Source organism: Lynx rufus, unplaced genomic scaffold, assembly GCF_022079265.1.
Source record: "Lynx rufus isolate CCGP_SWC_20201006 ecotype Redwood Valley unplaced genomic scaffold, mLynRuf1.p SCAF_8, whole genome shotgun sequence".
In the NCBI taxonomy this organism is placed as follows: domain Eukaryota; kingdom Metazoa; phylum Chordata; class Mammalia; order Carnivora; family Felidae; genus Lynx; species Lynx rufus.
The window spans coordinates 4,652,101-4,671,009 of record NW_025814896.1 but is presented as its reverse complement, the minus strand read 5'-3'; positions in this window follow the sequence as shown (position 1 = coordinate 4,671,009).

Genomic DNA, 18,909 nt, shown 5'->3' with positions numbered 1-18,909 from the left:
TCCCAGCAAATCCGGATTCGGGGACAGCGGAGACCAGCCCCAGGCCCCAGAAGGAGAGAGACTGACATCTCCCCAGAGGGCCCCCGGCCCTAAGGACAATGGATCCTCTGTCAACCTGTGGCAAACATTACAAGGACCTAAAGACTCTTTCCTGGCCCCAGTGCGCCTTTTAAGAAATGAAACAAGTTAAACACACACACACACACGCACACACACACCAAAAACAAAGCAAAAATTGGTGGTGATGATGATGATGATGATGGTGAAATCAAGGTGACCTTATCTCCATCTGGCCCCTAAAGAAAAGAAGGCAACGCAGGCCCTTTCTGAAGCCTCCCTGGAGAACGGGGTATGTGCAGACCCCACTGTGAGAGAGCCCCACTCTTAGGGGAGTGATGCCCACGGGGACAGTGAGCACGGGGAGCCCTGGCTGCTGATGTTACCCTGTCTTCCGGGGCATCTGGATCTGACGGGCTCCCTGGACGCTCAGGGATCCCCGCCCACAGCCGGCCACCGCCCTAAGGACCCCTGTAGTGGACCGAGTGGTGCCCCCGCAAATTTCACATCCACCTGGGACCTCAGCGACCCTATTTGGGAATAGGGCCATTGCAGGTGTATTTAGTTAAGGATGTTGGGATGAAATTATCCTGGACAATTTAGGTGGGCCCTAAAGTCAATGACTGGTGTTCTTATAAGAAGAGGAGAGGACACCGAGGCACAGAAGGAAGAAGCCGGTGTGAAGATGGGGGCAGAGACTGGTGGGATGGGGCCACAAGCTAAGGAACACCAGAAGCCACCAGAGTCTGGAAGAGACCAGGAAGGACCCTCCCCTGGGAGCCTGCAGAGGGAATGTGGCCCTGTCTACAAATTGATTTCATTAAAAAAATTTTTTTAATGTTTATTTATTTTTGAGAGAGAGAGAAACAGAGAGAGGGAGGGGGGAGGGGCAGAGAGAGAGAAGGAGACGCAGAATCCGAAGCAGGCTCCAGGCTCCGAGCTGTCAGCACAGAGCTTGAGGTGGGGGCTCAAACCCACGAACCATGAGATCATGACCTGATCCGAAGTCAGATGCTTAACCGACTGAGTCCCCCAGGCGCCCCACACCTTGATTTCAGACATCTGTCCTCCGGCACTGTGAGAGAGTAAATCCCTATTGTTGTCAGCCGCCCAGTTTATGACACTCCGTGATAGCAGCCACACGAAACTGATATAACCCAGAGGAATCTGAAGTTGAACCTCTTTGGGAGAAGGTGGCAGAGAGCTAAGACCCTGGAGCCTGGCGCCGGGTCCCGGCTAGGAAGCTGCAAAGGGGAGGGTGGACCCGTCTGTGGAGGGGACTGTTCCAGGCTGTGTGGAGCTCCGATAGCCAGTGACACTGGGGAAAATGGATGGCCCAGAGAACATTCCAAACAGCAGCCGAGGGCCCCCAGAACGTGGTCCCAATGTGGGCTGGGCTCCTAGTGTGTCCCCCATTGCTTCCTACTTGGGACCAGAGGTCCTGGAATGGTGGTGGCCAGAAGTCTCCCCGAGGAGCAGCGGCCGACCTTCCTGACCAAGCGAGAACCCCTCAGCTCTCACCTGCCTCCCCCTCGGAGACCCTCTGCTAGAGGGACTGGCTGAAATGTACCAGGCCCTAAGAGGGTCATGCAGTCTGGGTTTGAGTTCTGGCTCTCTTGCCCCCTAGCTGTGTGGCCTTGAACAAGGGACTTCCCTTCTCCGAGCTCCCTTTCCCCCTTTGTGAAATGATGGCTAAGCGCTCTGAGCCTCAGTTTCCCCGCCTATCAAATGGAGATAAGAGTAACGCCTACCTCCTCAGGTAGACGGTCTACGCGGGTTTCGTGCAGGGGCTGCTGGTGGTGTTAACCCCACGTTCGTCGTGCCTGATTCCGGCACTCACCTGGAGGGAGCTGAGGCCCCACTGCATTCAGGTGGCCGGACACACGCAGAGGACCAGTGACGCACCGCAGGGGGACGCGGGTCGCTGTGAGAGTTCTGCCGTGCAAGAGCGACGGCGGCTTCAGCGTGGCGACCGGGGCTCCGTGAAATACGTAACGTAATTAGCTGTTCTGTGGAGAGGCTTTGCAAAGACCCCATTGTCCCCAGTCCCGTCTGGGCTTTATTTCTTCTTCATTCTTTGCACCTCCAGGAAGTCGTTCAGGGTGGCCTTGGTGCAGGTGAATGGCAACACGGCAGAAAGCCTAGGCCTGGCTTCCTGACCTGGCTGTCATCACCTGTGTCGTTGCCTCTCACGGTGCTTTGTATACAGGGGGTGGGTTTCTAATCCTCCCAAGACATGCAGAAGAGGACAGCATGATGTCTGTTATTCCACTGATCCCCGGGATTGATGGGATGCCTCTGGCCGGTCAAGCGGGTGACCCCTCATCTCCCAGAGTCTATGTCCTAATAGACCTTCCCAAGGAGGAACCCCCCCCCCCCGACCAGGGGCCCAGTGTCAAACAGAGAATTGGGGAGCTACACACACAGTGATCGATTAGCAATGTCTGCTCGGAGCACGGGAGGCGCGAGTGGGCACTGGCGTGCCATGTTTTTGCCATCATTCATAGCTGAGAACCTCATTCCCCCTCCCCAAAGCCCCATACATTTTCTAGGTCTTAACCCAGTGGCACGCACATGATGGATGCTAAAAATATTTGTTATTTGATCGATAGTTTATTCAGCAGCCGTTTTAGAGCCCGGTGACTGCAGGCTGGCTGAAGGGGGCGGGGGACACGAGAGGGCGGTGTTAGAAGCATCCGGCTGCCAGAGAGGATTCCGGCAATGTGCCTGACGCAAAGGTCAACCGTCTTGCCAATCTGGGCACCGGGAGCCATTCCTCCTTTGCCTGGGAAGCTTCCCTGCTCAGGAAGGCACCTTTGCTGTCTCTGATTTCGTGAACTTTGTGCAAAGAAGCCGTGCTCGCCTCCCTCGAAGGCCCCGGAGTGCATGGCTCCTGCCCTCCCAGTGGAGGGAAAAAGGGATTCAGGTTCCGTTTGATAAACACTCTTATAAAAGCAGCCCTCAGCAGGCAGGAGAAAGGCCCTATTTAATGGGGCCTTGTCGGAGAGTCTGGAGCTTAAATTCGCTTCTTGAGAAAAGGAAAAATACCATATAGACCCATACCCACAAATTCATAAACGTGGGCGTGATTTATGAGCCCACACGTCAACCGGTGTTTTCTCGCAGTAACTGTGAAATCTTTCCTCCTCTCTGACCAAGACGTCAACAGTATGGTCCCTGTATACGGTTTCCCACTTTTTCCAGAGCCAAGAACCAGGAAAAAAAAATTTTAAATGAGAGTGTACAAAAAGTAAAGGTCAGGCCATACCCAGCCAGTTTGGGGAGGCACATAGGGGAGCTTCGTCGAGGAGCCGCTGGGCCCCAACCAGGGCCACTAGCTCCTGACTGTGGGTGATCCCCGCCCCCCACGTTCCCGCAGCCTGTCCCTCTCCCTGCGGCTGGCGCTCATGAACACTCATCACGCTCCTGTAGGACACGGGGGAGCGTCCAGCAGGCTTCTCTGCAGCCCAGTTGCCTTTCCGAGCATCCACGGAGGTGATGTCCCTTCTGAAAACCAAGAGACAGGCGACCCGGTCGATGACACAGTCAGGTCCGGGCAGGTCCACAGCGTGTCTCCCAGGTTCCTCACAGTGTCCACGTGCGTGATCCAGCCCCTGAGTCACCGTCACATGGAGACGGTGACCAGCCACGGGGCCGCCATCTAGAGCCCGAGGCGTGACAAGCAGGAATATTCACCTGTACCCCGCCCCCCCCCCCCCCCCCGCCTGCGTCTTCGTTCTCTTTCCTACTCTCCTCAAGGGTGGGTGGCCCGTGACACCTTTCAAAATAAAAGCGAGCAGGGGCGCCTGGGTGGCGCAGTCGGTTAAGCGTCCGACTTCAGCCAGGTCACGATCTCACGGTCCGTGGGTTCGAGCCCCGCGTCGGGCTCTGGGCTGATGGCTCGGAGCCTGGAGCCTGTTTCCGATTCTGTGTCTCCCTCTCTCTCTGCCCCTCCCCTGTTCATGCTCTGTCTCTCTCTGTCGCAAAAATAAATAAACGTTGAAAAAAAAAATTTTAAAAATAAAAGCGAGCAGAGAGAGAGTGCCAAAACCGTTCCCGCAGCCTTTTCCACCAGAGGAAAGCGAGTTAGGCCAAGTGGAGAACCATGGTGGTTGAGAGGCCCGAAGAGTCAGAAAGAAGGAAATGTTCTCGGTGGTGACTCTTCCTGTCTCAGGAATTTCGGGAGAAGGGCCTCGGAATCCTCGTCTTCCAGGGGGTAGCAAGGGCAGGCGACCACAGGGAGGGGGTAGTGAGACCACCCTGACCCCCCTCCCCCCCCCCCACTGCCCCCGCTCAGAACCTTCTCCGTGGGGATGTAGTTTGGAAGGCCTGAATGAAGGCTTCCGTCCAGAGGGAGTGCTGCTAACCTCAGCCGCCAGGGGCGCTGAACCCTCCCCACCTCGAGAGGACCCACGCGTACAGACCCCAGGGGTCGCCAAGAGGCTCATTAGACTCAGCCAGACCCACGGTCCTTCCCACAGCCTCTCAGGCTCTGCATCACCTTCTGGTCCCTGCTGTGTTTCTTCCCCATGCCCTCCCCCTCCCCCGCTCTTTTGTGCGTGCATCAGCCAGGCTCCCGCCCTCCTGCCGTTCCCTCCCTAGGCGACACTCTTCCAGGATGGTCTCTCTGCTCCAACTCCTGGAGGCCTTCCCAGATCACCCTTCATGGGAATCTCCCGTCTGCCCAGAGGCAGGGCCCCTGGGTCACGCTGGCCGAGGCATCCCCAGCCATCAGCTCTGTGCCGGGCATGTCGCGGGTACTCTGTCAACGTCTGTTGACGACTGGGTCGCACGCTCCTGTTCCCGGGGACTTTGCGGAGGTTTGACCTCGGAGGACTTTCTTACAAGGTGCTCTCAGCTGAGTGGGTTGACGAATGTCATGGGTGACGTTAGTAGATCCCCTTCCCCCAGTTAACAGTGTGATCGAGGGGCTGGGTGTGGGCTCTGGAACCAGTCAGACCTGGGTTTCAGCCTGGCTCTATGTCTCTGTGACCTCAGGTCAGTCACATACAACTGCTTCTTTGTCTGCGGAATGGGGAGGCTTAGCGGCCCTGGCTTCCCGGTTTGGAAGGCGATTCGTTTCGGGTGCTGAACTTAGTTGTGGCTACAGCAGACACACACACACACACACACACACACACCAGAAGGAACCTGGTTAGGCAGAGTTTCTTGAAAACTGGGATGCTGTTTCTCCATGAGCTGAGAGCCTGGGGTGTTCCTTTACCAGTATGCCCTTCGGGGGGGCCTCCAAATTGGGTGGCCCTCCAGGCGCCTCTCATTTTAAAAGATCAAGGAGCAATGAAAAAGCCTCTCCCTCCACACGGGGAACTCAGGCGTAGGATTTGCGTGAAAAGCATCCCAAGGCATCCTTGTTTTGCCTTCAGACGCTCTTGGCCCCTCTCCTCCCCTTCCTACAAGGTAAATGTTCAAGATTGTCCATTAGAACTTCCTTAACCGGAAACTAAAGAATTACAGGTTCGGTCACAGTTACATCTGCCCAGCACTGCCGTCAGGAGCCCAGAGAGCCCCACGCGGGCCAGGCCAGCCTCCCAGGAGGCCACGCTGCCCCGTCATCTGGTCATCTCGTGTTTCAGGCCTCCCGCAGCCCATCCCCCAGCTCGGGAAAGAATGCCTGTCAATGATTCTCCCTTCTGGGCTCAGCTTTCAAGGAGCAAGGAAATTATCACGCCCGGGGGCTCTCTCCTATCACTCCGGATCCATCTGTTACCTGGAAAGTTCCTCCAGACCAGGGCCACTGGCCAAGGCGGATGCATTTGAGGAGAGATCCCCTCATTTCACACCACACCGCACCCTAAGCCCATAGACCTGCCACCAGCTTGCCAGCGTGCATGGCCTCGCGCCGAACTTCAGGCCCAAGTGCCCTTGGCAGGGATGCGACCCGGCCTCCGTGGCCCTGCACACACTCTCCACACGGCCTGGGCTTCCGGACTGGCTCCCAGGCCAAGCCCGCTGAGCATGGGGCCCGGCCATTCCCCGCAGCTCCGGTCGGGGCCCCACTTTTTTCCCATCATGAGGACGGCCTTTGCTCTCAGGAGGTTCATTCATTCATTTGCTATTCATTTATTCTTTCATTCGCTCAAATATTTACAAAGCCCTCACTCTGCTTGAGCATAATATAGAAGTGAATTGGGTATACAAGGTCCCACAGCCCTTTGTGGCTCTGGGAGGGAGATAAGGAAATCCTTGCTTTTCAGTCTGTGGGGCTCTCCGCTCCTTGCCTGCCCGGCGTCTACTTCTCCTTCTTCGGGTAGGAAATTGTGATTTTCTTCGGGAAAGCATCCCCCCACCTCTGCCCCAGTCGGTGTGCTGGGGGAGAGGGCCCACCTCTGGCTCTCTCATGAGTAGGCGAACCAGGCTGGGCGGGATGGAGCCTCATTCTCCTGGTGAGAGCAACTAATTGGGTTGTGTGGCCGAAGTCAGGCCAATGAGACTCAGTTCTGGAACCTTTCCCGGAATGACCAATGAGTCCAGAAACACTAGTCAAGGCCAAAGAATCCATTCATTCTCCCATCAATCCGAGAAGACTTCCTGAAGGTAGAGTTTTAGGTCTTTAAATGACGGGAGACAAGTGAGGATGGCCAGCACCCCCACCAGGTGGTCAGTCACCTACTGACCCATCCACCCAACGTCAGTCGGGGATGCCCTGTGTACCAGATGGTTCCAAGAAAAGCTGGATGTGTTCTAAGTGTGTGTGGCTTGGCAAGAGGGCCTGAACCCTTTTACCAGCACGTAAATGGTTCCCTGCTTCCGTTCCCTCTGACCTGCACACCTCACCCGAACCCTTGCTTCTGAACTGGATAAGCGATTGCATCTCCAAAGTGAGAGATGGCGCCCATCCTTCCTGAGAGCCACACGCAAGAGATACTGGGCTTCGTAGGGGACTTTGGGAAGGCACTGAGTTGTCTCTGAGGGACAGGATAGTGCACTAAAGGGCTGCTCTGGGAGTTGAACTGGGTTCAAGGCCAATGCTGGCACCGGGCAGCTGTGTGGCCTTGGACAAATGGCTTCACTTCTCTGGCCTGCATGGTCTCTGGGCGCCCATCCCATAACATTCGTTATTTCCAAATCAATTAGAAATGCTATGGCCAGGAGGCTTGGAACAGGAGCCAGTGTATGTGGGGCTGACCAGTGACCCCTTGGGAAGATGGCTGCCATCTGTCTTGTTTGAAGAGACGCTCCCTCTGCCGGACTGCCCCAAGGCCACCTCTCCCAAGCCAACCTCCCGACACCATGTCCTCCTTCCTGTTTTTCCTCTGTTCCAGGTGGAACAGGGTAGGAAATTCTGTCAAATAAAGAGGTGACGTGGCTAATGGCATCCCAGGGAAATGAGGCATAAAACCACACGAGTTATTTGGCTTCACATAATTCTTTTATCAGGGGCCCTGGAAAGAACTCCTTAGAGGGAGGAAGTCTGATTTCTTTGGAAAGATGGAATTCTGGTGAAACGAGAAGGCAGTCGGGCCCTCGTAGCACTGATGCAGGACGGAAAGGACTGCAGGTTGGCCTGAGACAAAGACCAAGGATGTGAAATTCTCTCCTCCCCCCGCCCCCCGACACATCCACCCACATGCACTAAGACCGTGTTTCTTCCCCACTTTTCTAAAAGTCACATGTGGGCTTTTACTTGGCCAACGTTAAAAGAGGCCTTGACCCCCAGGATGCTCTTAGAGCAAAATCCAGTCTCCTGACTTTGACCTCCAAGGTCAACAGGGAGACCCGCGGCTCTGATCTCACCCAGCATGCTACGTGCCAGCCCACCCCACTCCTTCCTGTTCCTACGAGACTCGGGGCTCATCCTGCCTCCAAGCCTGTGACCTCAACATTCCCTCAGTGTGAGTGCTGTCTACATGGTGGGTCCTGCTGCCCATCAGGGCGCAGGTCAACGCCACATGTTCCCAGAGGCCCTCCTGAAATATCCTGGTCTACACCCGCCCCTTACCCTTTGGTTTCCTCCTGGCACTTCTCAGTCTCTGAGTTCACGGTTTTTATTTTTTGCTCCTTCTCTGCTTCCTCCTCCTAGAAAAGGGACCGTGGGAAGGCACCACCACCCCAAGTTGGGAACAGCACCTTCCAAATCTTGCAGGCATCTCTTTGTAGCCCAGACTCACTGTCAACAAGCAAGGAAGGAAATTCTAGGAAATACAATTCAGCGTGGCCACGCCCCTGGGGTCTGAACGCCCCCACAGATTCGGTTGTTGAAATCTGAACCCCCCCAAAGTGATGGTGTTAGGAGGTGGGGCCTTTGGCAGGAGATTAGGTTATGAGGGTGGAGTCCTCATGAATGGGATCAGCGCCCTTCCTTATAAAAGAGACCCCACAGAGCTCCTTGGCTTTAGCCACCCGAACATGACTGTGCAGACACCTTGATCTAGGACCTCCAGCCTCCAGAACTGTGAGGAATAGATTTCTGTTGTTTACGAGCCCCCCCAGTCTGGGGTATTCTGTTACAACAGCACGGCCAGACTGAGACCACAAGTTCACACATTCAAAAGCCATCATCCTAGGTCCACATGATGCTGGCTGATGGGGTGAGTGAGTGAGTGGTGTTGGAACCAAGTGTGAACTCAGCCCAGCACCTCATTCTCTGTGTGGTCCAGGCTTTGCTGACCCCACAGCTGCCTGTCCCAAGAGAACCTTCCTCCCAACGCTCGCCTGCAGTCTATCAACACCCTAGGCTGTCCACTCCACCCAGAAGACTATTTCTCTACCATCCACCTGGGTGGCCTTCAGCACGTTTTAAAATTCAAGTTTCGAGCCCTGTCTCCTTGTGGAGTCACTTCTCGCCAAGCCTGAGTGACAGCCTTCCTCTCTGTCTTCTTCTCCCTTCCCCTCCCTGGGAACCATCCAGCATTCCATGTTTCTTGTGTCTCTTTCCAGAGACAGCCTAGTCATTTACCAATGAAATTTATGTGTTTCTCACATGAAAGATGGCAAACATTTTTCTGGATCTTGCAATTTTTTTCTTTCTTTTTTTTAAGTTCCTTTATTTATAAATAAATAAATATTTATTTATTTATTAAATAAATATTTATAATATACATATTATAATATAATAATATAATATATATAATATATATTTTCTTAACACTGTATCTTGGAGACCTTTCCAAATCAATATATACTGAGCTGCTTTTTTTTTTTTTTTTTTTAACTGCTCCATGGGATTCCTTCTGGATGGACCATAATTTATTTAACTGGCCACTTTTTTGTTGGAAATTCAGATCGATTCCGTGGTTTTGCTCTGATAAACAACATTGCAGTGAACATCTTTGGACGTGCCCAGATCATGCCTCTGCCCCGACGACATCCTGCCAATTTCTAGCGCTCCATGAGAAACCCTCCAAGAAGCTTGCTTAAATCTTTACTGAGTTGGGGGCTCCTGGGCGGCTGAGTCGGTTAAGCCTCTGACCTCAGCTCGGGTCGTGATCTCACAGTTCGTGAGTTCGAGCCCCGCACCAGGCTCTGTGCTGACAGCTTGGAACCTGAAGCCTGCTTCCGATTCTGTGTCTCCCTCTCTCTCTTCCCTTCCCCACTCACACTCTGTCTCTCTCTCCCTCTCTCTCTCTCTCTCTTTCTAAAATAAGCATTAAATTTTTTGGCACCTGGGGCGTCCGTCCACGGTAGCACTTACTATGAGATATTCCTGTGTCTGACTCTCCTTGGGTCTCGTGCATTCCTGAATCTCCAGCACCGTTCTCAGTGGCCAGCACCCAGCAGGCACACAGTAAGCGTTTGTGAACTGAGTAAACATCAAAATTCAAGCCCTGACTTCCAGGGACCTCCAGATCTCGCTCTGCCATAATTTAGGTGTGCGTCCTCCTCCCCTCTCCCCACCTCGGGGTTCACCCAGCTCAGGCAGGCTCCCCTTTGTGCCATGCCCTCCCATTGCTGAAGCCTTTTCCCGTCCTTCAAGGCATAGGTTTTCCTCTACCTCCTTCATGAAGGAGGCCTCTGCTGAAATTATCAATCTCTCCCTTTTCTGAACCGTCGCTGCCTTTATAGTCACTTTGGCATATTTTTTCAAGCTCCATTGCTCACTAATTGTTTCCCGTCTGTTGGCTTTGTGTCCCCAGCTAGGCTGTGAGTTCTTTGAGAGCAGAGTATGTCACACAGACCTCTAACATCTCCCGCAGTGCTGGGCTCGTGGTAGGGGTTCAATTCTTCCATATTGGTAAAGCCATTGGTCCCTTCGTTGATGGACTCAGATCTTAATAACCGATTGCTGGAAATGGTCCTCGGGGCAACAAGGAGGCGCTAAACATCCTGACCTTGATAACCTTTGTCGTAGGAGATAGCACGCATGCAGAGGAGTCCGGGGGCGCTCGGCTTCTCTCCAGACCTACCCTAGCCTTCCCCACCCTCCTTGGATTGGGCCTTGCGCGCGAGTGGCCCGCCGGTACCTCGAGGTGCACCACTCTGCCGTCTCCACGGACCTGAGAACGTCTCTCCTTTGGAAGGTGTGGGTAACACACATCCCACCCACTTCCTTGGCTCCTCCTGAGAAATGGAGCGTCCAGAGAGAATCGAATGAGCCTCACCCAGACCCCACGTCCAGTCATATTTCCAGAGATAATTTGACACGAGTCCGACTCAATCAGCCTTTATTTCCATCAAGAAGACACGAATCAGGCTGTCGATGCCATCAGGGGAGAATAGTGAAGTCACATCTAATGCAGCCAAAGGAAACATTTAACTAGGTTTGCTACTGAACTTTGGAAAGAAAAAAAGAGAAAGAGGGTACCAGGGACATGTGTTTATCACCGGCAATCCAACCTTGAGACTCAAATTGATTTAGACGGCCAGCTGACGATGAGCTGGCCTTTCGAAGGGAGGAGGAGAAGTGCCAGTTGGAGACACAAAATTTAGCTGGATTTTTCCCCTCTGTCCCTTTCATCACAACCTTCTCGTTAGCCCAAATACCCCTTGAGGCCTTTGGGCTTACGGATGGCTCCCGATTACAGGTAGCAGACCCCAAAGACATCTGCCTGGACTCCGCTCGGCCCAGCCTCACAAACCTCACATCCTGACCCCTGGGCTGTGTTGTAAAGAAGGATGCATCTTCCTACTGTGATGCTTTTGATGCCTCCCAGCCCCCTCTGACCCCGGCGGGCCCACCTCGCCCCCCACCCCCCCATTCAGGATGTTCGCATGTCATTCATTAGGTCATGCGCGACGTGTGAGTGCTTCCGCTGGCAGACACTGGAGACTCAGAGGTGTGTCGGCCAGTGCCTGCCCTCCCCGAATCCCTGGCTATGGAGTTTCTGTGAGGACCCAAGACAAGATGGCATCTCCTGCAGGCCATGAATGAACGTGGTGCTTTGTGCTCCCAGAAGTGAAAGTGACTGATGTTCCCTGGGGGCCGGGGGGCCGGGGGAGGGTGGGAAGCCTCACCAGTGACGTCTGAGCTTGATCTTGAGAAGTTTCCAGGAGAAGAGGGTGGAAATGGAGGCACCTGTTCCAGGCAGAGGATATCACATGTCAAAAGGAACAGAAACCGTAAGCACAGAGCGGGCAGAGAACGTTCCACAGGACATAGGATTTGCAGTAGGTGTACCTCGAGAGACCATGGGCACTTCAGGCTTTTAGAGGCAAAGTTAAGGAGTTCGTTTTTTTCCTGTAGGCAGCAGGGTGAAAATGCAAGTGTCTGACTGGGAGAGGAACATGAACCGATTGGTCTTTGCAGAAGGGTGATGGTTTAGAGACTGTCCCGCAGCAGGGACCAACATTGGGAGCACGGAGACCGGGTAGACTGGCTGTGGTTGTGATTTTCTGGGCAAAAGAGACGAGACCAATGGAGTGGCCATGGGGAGGGAAAGGGGGAAGGGCCACAGACATGGCGGCATCTGGTCGGGAGTGGTATACTGGCTCGGGCAAAGAGGAGTTGCCCACGGTGGATGGTGACAAAGGGGACCGAATCTATCTATGGGGACCAAATGACGAGTAGTGCCATTGATGGAGATCTGCAACAGAGGAGGAGCACCCCTAGAAGGGAAGCCGGGGTTCCCTGTCGTGCCCTCAGGGGAGAATAGCGAAGTCACATCTAATAGAGAGCCAAAGAAAACTCTTCTCTCGGTCTGCTCCCGAACTTTGGAGACAAAGCAAGAGATAGAGGCACCAGGGACCGGTGTGGCCTCTGTAGGACACCCAGGCAGCTTTGTGCGGCCGGAATGTGTTCAGAATGAGCGACGAGAGCAGAGGGTGGCATCCGTGGAGACAGCCCACAGGTAGCCAGCACCTGAAACCACAGCAGGTTGATAGGATAAGAAAAGCAAGGACAGGGCGCCCGAGTGGCTCAGTCGATTGGGCGTCCAGCTCTGGATTTCGGCTCAGGTCATGATCCCGGGGTGGTGGGTTTGAGCCCTGTGTGGGGCTTCACGCTGAGTGTAGAGCCTGCTTGGGATTCTTTCTCTCTCCCTTTGTCCCTCCCCTGCTTGCTCGCAGCCTCTCTCTCTTTCCGAAAAAATAACATAAATAACATAAATAACTGAAAAAGGAAAGAAAGAAAGAAAGAAAAGCAAGGACAAAAGACTGGGGGCAAATCAGCATTCGGGGGCTGGGTGACAGAGGGATTGTGGAGGAGAACCAGTCACACCCAAAGTGCTGGAAGTCAGGGGAGGGAGTTTCAAGGAAAGGCCGATGGTGATGTGTAAAGGGCACAGAGCAAGGATGGAAAACTGGCCTAAGGCAGAAATCTGTTGCATTTGAGCACCCAATATCCCTTTTCTTGGGTCCAACACACTGATCTCAAAAAAGGCAAATGTGTACTGCGTTTTGTTTGAGCGGCTCTGACCCTGACACCCTCACCTTCCTGAGTCCAGACGCCGTCACATGACTCAGGCCTGATTGATCACATGATCGCTGCTTTCTGGCCTCAGTTGAGGGTTTAGGGTCTAGAGAGAAGGATGTGACTCAGGACAGGTCAGTGAGAGTTAATTCTAGAACTTCTGCTGGACTCATTAGGGAAAAGTAGTGTCCTTCCTCTGGGGTTGCTCTGCTGTGAGATACCAGAGCAGAGCTTCAAGATATCAATTTGCTACCTCCTGGGGAGAGCCAGCCTGAGCATGAAACCAACACAGAGGAAGGAAGGGCTGAGAGAGAGAGGGAGAGAGAGAGAGAGAGAGAGAGAGAGATAGAGACTGTTCATACCATGTACCCTCTGGATCTAGCTTTGCTGAGGTTGTTTTTGCTGTTGTTCGGTTGTTGTTGTTGTTGTCAAGTCATTTGGGCCACGATATTTGCTTTTAAGCTTAAGCCAATCTGATTTGGGTTCCGTCACATGTAACCAAAGGGGTCCCGACCCATAAACAGCTACGCCACAGGGATGGCATCTGGAGAGGACTACAGCCCAGCTCTGTGCTCGCCCATCACACAGCATACAACAAACAGGTCAGTGGCTACAGCCATGGGAAAAAACTAGAAATGGACGAGCCCTCTGTGTCTCAATACCTGTTACCATGAAAACACAATGATTTCCTTTATATTTTTCAAGGGTTGAGTCATGCAGGTCAGTCCTGCTTTGGCACATCAACTTATTGTTCCTGCCAAGGGAGATGGTTAAGATGGGAAGGCTGATTTATTTGAGTACATATGTGTCAACATTGTCCTGGAAAAAAAAAGAGAGAGAGACAGAGAGAGAGAGAGAGAGAGAGAGGAGTGCCGAAGATATCCTTTGCTGGTGTGAGCTACTATCAGAGAGGTCTCTTCCTCGGCCTCAAAGACCAAAAGCCATGAGGTTAGACGTTGGTTGAGTCTTGAAGTTGACAGAGTGTGGGTACAGGGTGTGATGGGCCTAGGGCCCTGGGAGAGGCCAGTCCTTTCCCAAGGACACGGGCAAGTAGTTGGGGGGCTACTTTATAGGGGGTGGGCTGGGACCTGACTCGTGAGAAGGAGCCAAGTCACGTGAAGAGCCCAGGTGAGAGGGGCCAGCCCGTGCTAAGGTTTGAGGTAAGAAGGTCAGTGTGGCTGGAGTCATAGCAAGTGCCGGGGGGTGGGGGGGCGGGGGGGGACAGGGTCACCGTACTCTCTATCTATGCCGCCCATTTAGGGTACCGACCGCCTGGTACTCTTGGGTACTTCAAATATTTAGTCTCGTCTTTCTCTCAATCCGCGAATTCACCGATTCTCCCAAACATTTGTTACACCAGGCAACAGAGGGGACTAAATCTTTTTTTTTTTTTCAACGTTTTTATTTATTTTTGGGACAGAGAGAGACAGAGCATGAACGGGGGAGGGGCAGAGAGAGAGGGAGACACAGAATCGGAAACAGGCTCCAGGCTCCGAGCCATCAGCCCAGAGCCCGACGCGGGGCTCGAACTCACGGACCGCGAGATCGTGACCTGGCTGAAGTCGGACGCTTAACCGACTGCGCCACCCAGGCGCCCCAAGAGGGGACTAAATCTTGAAGGAAGAGTCGGCCAAGCCGACGGGGGAGACTTGAAATCCAGGCCCCGGAAAGCTTAGCCCTCCGGGGGGCCTGTTGAGAAGGGCCTCGAATGCCAGGCCTCCATCCCAGGGGACACTCCACCGTGTCGAGAAGGCACTTCAGCCACAGGCAGAACACGAGGAAATGTTGATATGTGAAAAAAAAATAATAATAATAATGAAATCTGGAATTCTGGACCAACCAGCTATAGTCTGGTAGTACGTAGAGCCAGGGGGTAATATGGTCCAAAGGCTTAAGAAGAGTGAGGAGGGGCGCCTGGGTGGCTCGGTCGGTCGGGCGTCCGACTTCGGCTCAGGTCATGATCTCACGGTCTGTGGGTTCGAGCCCCGCATCAGGCTCTGTGCTGACAGCTCAGAGCCTGGAGCCTGTTTCCGATTCTGTGTCTGCCTCTCTCTGTGACCTCCCCCGTTCATGCTCTGTCTCTGTCTCAAAAATAAATAAACGTTAAGAAAAAAAAATTTTTTTTAAATATAAAAAAAAAAAGAAGAGTGAGGAAAGTAACACGTAAAACGGACACTATTCCATCAATTAACTTCATTTTTTTTTTTTTTCTGCCAACCACGAAAAGACCATCATTAGTTACTATTAGTGAGGGCCTGGCTTAGAGGGCACCTGTTTTCTGCTGAGCGTCGCGGGTGTGGGCCGGAGGGAGCCGTTCCGGGGCCTCAATCAGGCAGTGACATGATGAGCTCTGTGCTTTGGAAAGGTCACCGTGGCCGCAGCGTGGAGGCTGGCTGCAAGAACCAGCGTGCGGGTGGAGTCGGGGCACGCGGCAAATTCCTTGAAGGCAAGGGTTTTGCTCCGTTTCACCCCTTCTAGCGGCGCCTGGCAAGCGCGAGACCCGGCCGCTGCCAGGTTTGTGGAAATGCCCACTGAACTGAGCCGTCTGGTCTCAAAACCTGGTAAAATGGACTCGGGACGAAACAGAACTGTTGCCTCTATCTGGAGCTCTTCAGCTTGGGAGAGGCGTCGTGGCTGAGGACAGAGCTAGGGGGAGTTCTCCGAGGTTGGAAACACTCAAGGTTTCGAGGAGCTGTTTGGGGAGACAGAACATCAAGCTCCTGTTTCCTAAATCTGGCCAGAACCTGCCTGTTATGTCAGATCTGTGCAAACACGGTATGTATCAGGCTTTTGCTGTTCATCTTGATTTAAAAAAAAAAAAAAAATGACCATCTGTCTTTCGATAGGCGCTAAAAAGGTCAAAGTCCAAAGGTGTCTATGTGAGACTGTTTAAACAGTCTCAAACATGAGAGTACGTTACAGACACGTCTGGATTCCCAAGCCACAGAACAGGAATCTTGCAAATGCGCTCGGAGCGTGCCCAGTTCCCACCACGATGCCCTGCACTTTGGGGACGCTGCCTTCCGGGGAGAGCAGAGCCTGCGTGAGCAGGGCCTTCTGTGTGTCAGCAAGGCGGCTGCTGTCACAAACCGCGTTGCCCGTTTGTGGAGCACTCACGAGATGCCGGGGCCACACAAGGGCTTCACCGGCCTCATCGCCCCCACAACTTCTTCACCAGAGCGTGAGTCTCGCACTGCTGACCCACATCGTCCGACCACGAACTCGTCAGCGCTTGAAAACCTTCTCCGGCCCCTGCCGTCCTCTGGCTTCGGCCGGGAAATTCCATGTTTCTGGTTCCCTTCCACATTGACGAAGATGACAGGAACACAATAAAACACTTGTCTCCAAAAGTGACTTCTTGGATCCACTGGCAAAATGCTAGAAAGTGGGTATGAACGGAGCCCAAGAAACAGGACACCCAGGCTCTTTGAGCTCGGGGAGTATTACAGAATCCTATCCCGGGCCAAGAATGAGTCACAATGAAAGCTTTTAAAATATAAAACCATCAACCCAGATTTCAATTCCAAGGAAACACATACTTGGCCATGAGGGAATGCTTAAAAAAAAAAAAAAAAAATCAGGCTTAAGCCACTTGACAGGAAAATTAAACAGCCAAGGAACATTCAAATAGAATGATTTACATCCTCCCCCCCCACCCCCCTTCCAATATGGGTCAGGGCATACATGGATACAGTCTCGGCCAGTGTGCCTGTCCCCTCCCGGGCCCTCTTCTTTTCACTTAACACTGTTTCATGCCCACAATCCCGTGCCTGGCTGCGGCTGGCTTATAGCGGCACGGCATTGCCTTTGCCAATCTCTTGGATTCTTCATGATCCCCGTGCTGTTGGGCTCTTGGGCTGCTTGGGGTGGCTGTTTTGGGAATACGAGGATTTTTCTTCCATTATTTATGTGTGCGAACACTGTTCATTTCTCTCAAACAAATGGAAGCCTGATTGATTTCCTAAGTGTAAGAACGAGATTGGCCCGCAATAAATATTTAAGACTGACCAGGAAGGGCGACCACCGTCTGCTGAAAAACAAGCCCGGGAATTACTTTGTTAAAAGCTTTCCCAGCGAAGGGGATGAATGAATAACCATCCTATACGGTATTTGCTCAGCATCTGATGGTTTACAGAGGTTTTCACCTATCTTACTTGATGTTCACAATAGCCCCACAGAGGTAGACAGGGCACGGATTACAAGGATTATTAAAGCCCCACATTCCCCTCCTCGCCCCCCCCCCTTCTTAACAGATAAGGGCGCTAAAGGCTTAAAGTCATTCGACGGAGGTCAGACAGTTTGGGGACTAAAACGCGGGGCTCTCGGTCATTCATAAGCATATTTAATAAACATCGATCCAGAGCCTCTTCCAAGCCAGGTGCGATGGCGGTGGGTGCAAAGATGAATAAAACACGGCCCCTGCCAGGAGGAAGCCCGCGCTCTAGCCCCGGGGAGAGAGAGAGCCTGTTGAAGTAAACAAGGGCCTGCTTTGCAAGGTGATGAGTGTGCTCAAGAGAAAGGAACAGCGTGCGGACCACATTTCTAATCTGATGTTCCGACCGAAACACCGGCTCGGTTGTTTATTCACAATATGTGTTCTCCGAGGGCGGACGGAGAGGGGGGCTTGACCTTGCGCCGGGAGAGGGGACCGGGGGGGGGGGGTGTGTGATCACATCGCTGGGGGGCTGGTGGGGGACCAAACGAGCAAATAATTTTCGGGGTGCACCCCGGCTCCCCGAATGGCCCCCGCACGAGCTAAGTCAGGGTCGGCGACCCCCCTCCCGCCGCCGCCTCGCGCAGGGCGGGCGGCGGCGCCGGGTGTCCGCCCGCGCGGCGTGCGGGGTCGCGGGGTCCGTCCCTCGTCGGCGCCCCCGCCGTCGCCCGGCTCCGCAAGCCGCAGCCCCTTCCCCGGCCCGGCTCTTCGGCGCTCCCGCTTCCTTCGCTTTGATGCATTTTTCTGGTTCCCCAAGGTCTTCTTGACGTTCCTTTTTAGTTTCACGAGCGACACGTAGGAACGTGGTCCTTTAGAGCAGGGCGAGGACGTGAGGGGCGCCCCGGCCCGGGACCCCCGCGGACGCGCCCCCGGCAGGTGTGGGCCGCGCGGCCGCCTCGGCGCCGCTGCCCCGGGAGCCGGCCCGGCCTCCGCTCCCCGCCGCGCTCGGCACGAGGCAACGCTCGCCACACACACGCGTGTGCCAAGTTGGGGCGACGCGGGAGCGGGCGTGAGGGCCCGCAGCCGGGGTCGGGGCGGCTTCCCGCGGCGGAGACCCCGCTGCCGCGACCCCCGCCCGCGTGTCCTCCCCGCCGCCGCGCGGCTCCGCGACCCGGGCCCGCTGCCCCCCACGCCCCAGCCCACGTCCCCGCCGCGGCGCCCGGCTCGGGCCTCGGCCCCGGGTCACACGCCCGGCGGGGCTCGGGCCTCTCGGTACCCCGCGGGGCCCCTGCCCGGACGCCCTCCCCCCGCCCCAGCCCTGCCCCGGGCCGGCCGGACAGCGGGGCGCGCGGGGAGACCGTCGGGGCGGCCGTGGGGCGCGGGGCCCGGGCCCCTCCGCGCAGGGAAACGGCGTTCGGGGAAGGAGGGTGGGGGGCCGTCAAAGTTTCGGGGAACTTTCCCGCTCGAGATTGCACAACCCTGCAGTGCCCCCTACAGAAAGCGGCGGCCGGGGAGGGAGGGCGGGCGCCCCCCACGACCCCCGACTGCCGGCGGCGGCTCGGCCCCGGGCGGCCTGCAGCTCTGGCTTGGCTTTTTTTTTTTTTTTTTTTTCCTCCTGGTTGTTTTTCGGATACATCTTTTTTTTTTTTTTCACAGTATTGAAAAAAAAGAAGAAAAAAAAAAAAAAAAAAAAGCGAGCCGGAGCCGCCGCCTGCAGTGGAGCGTGCTCGGCCTCCAGAGGCAGTCGTCTCCAACTTTTGCTCTCCCGCCCCAACTCCGAGCGCGCCTCAAACTTCGCCAGTGTTGGGGCCCAAATTTGCCTGCCGCTCAACTCCACTCTAATGCGCGCGCCAAGGCCCCCGGCGGCGCTCCGCAGCCCCGGGGGCCGCGCTCC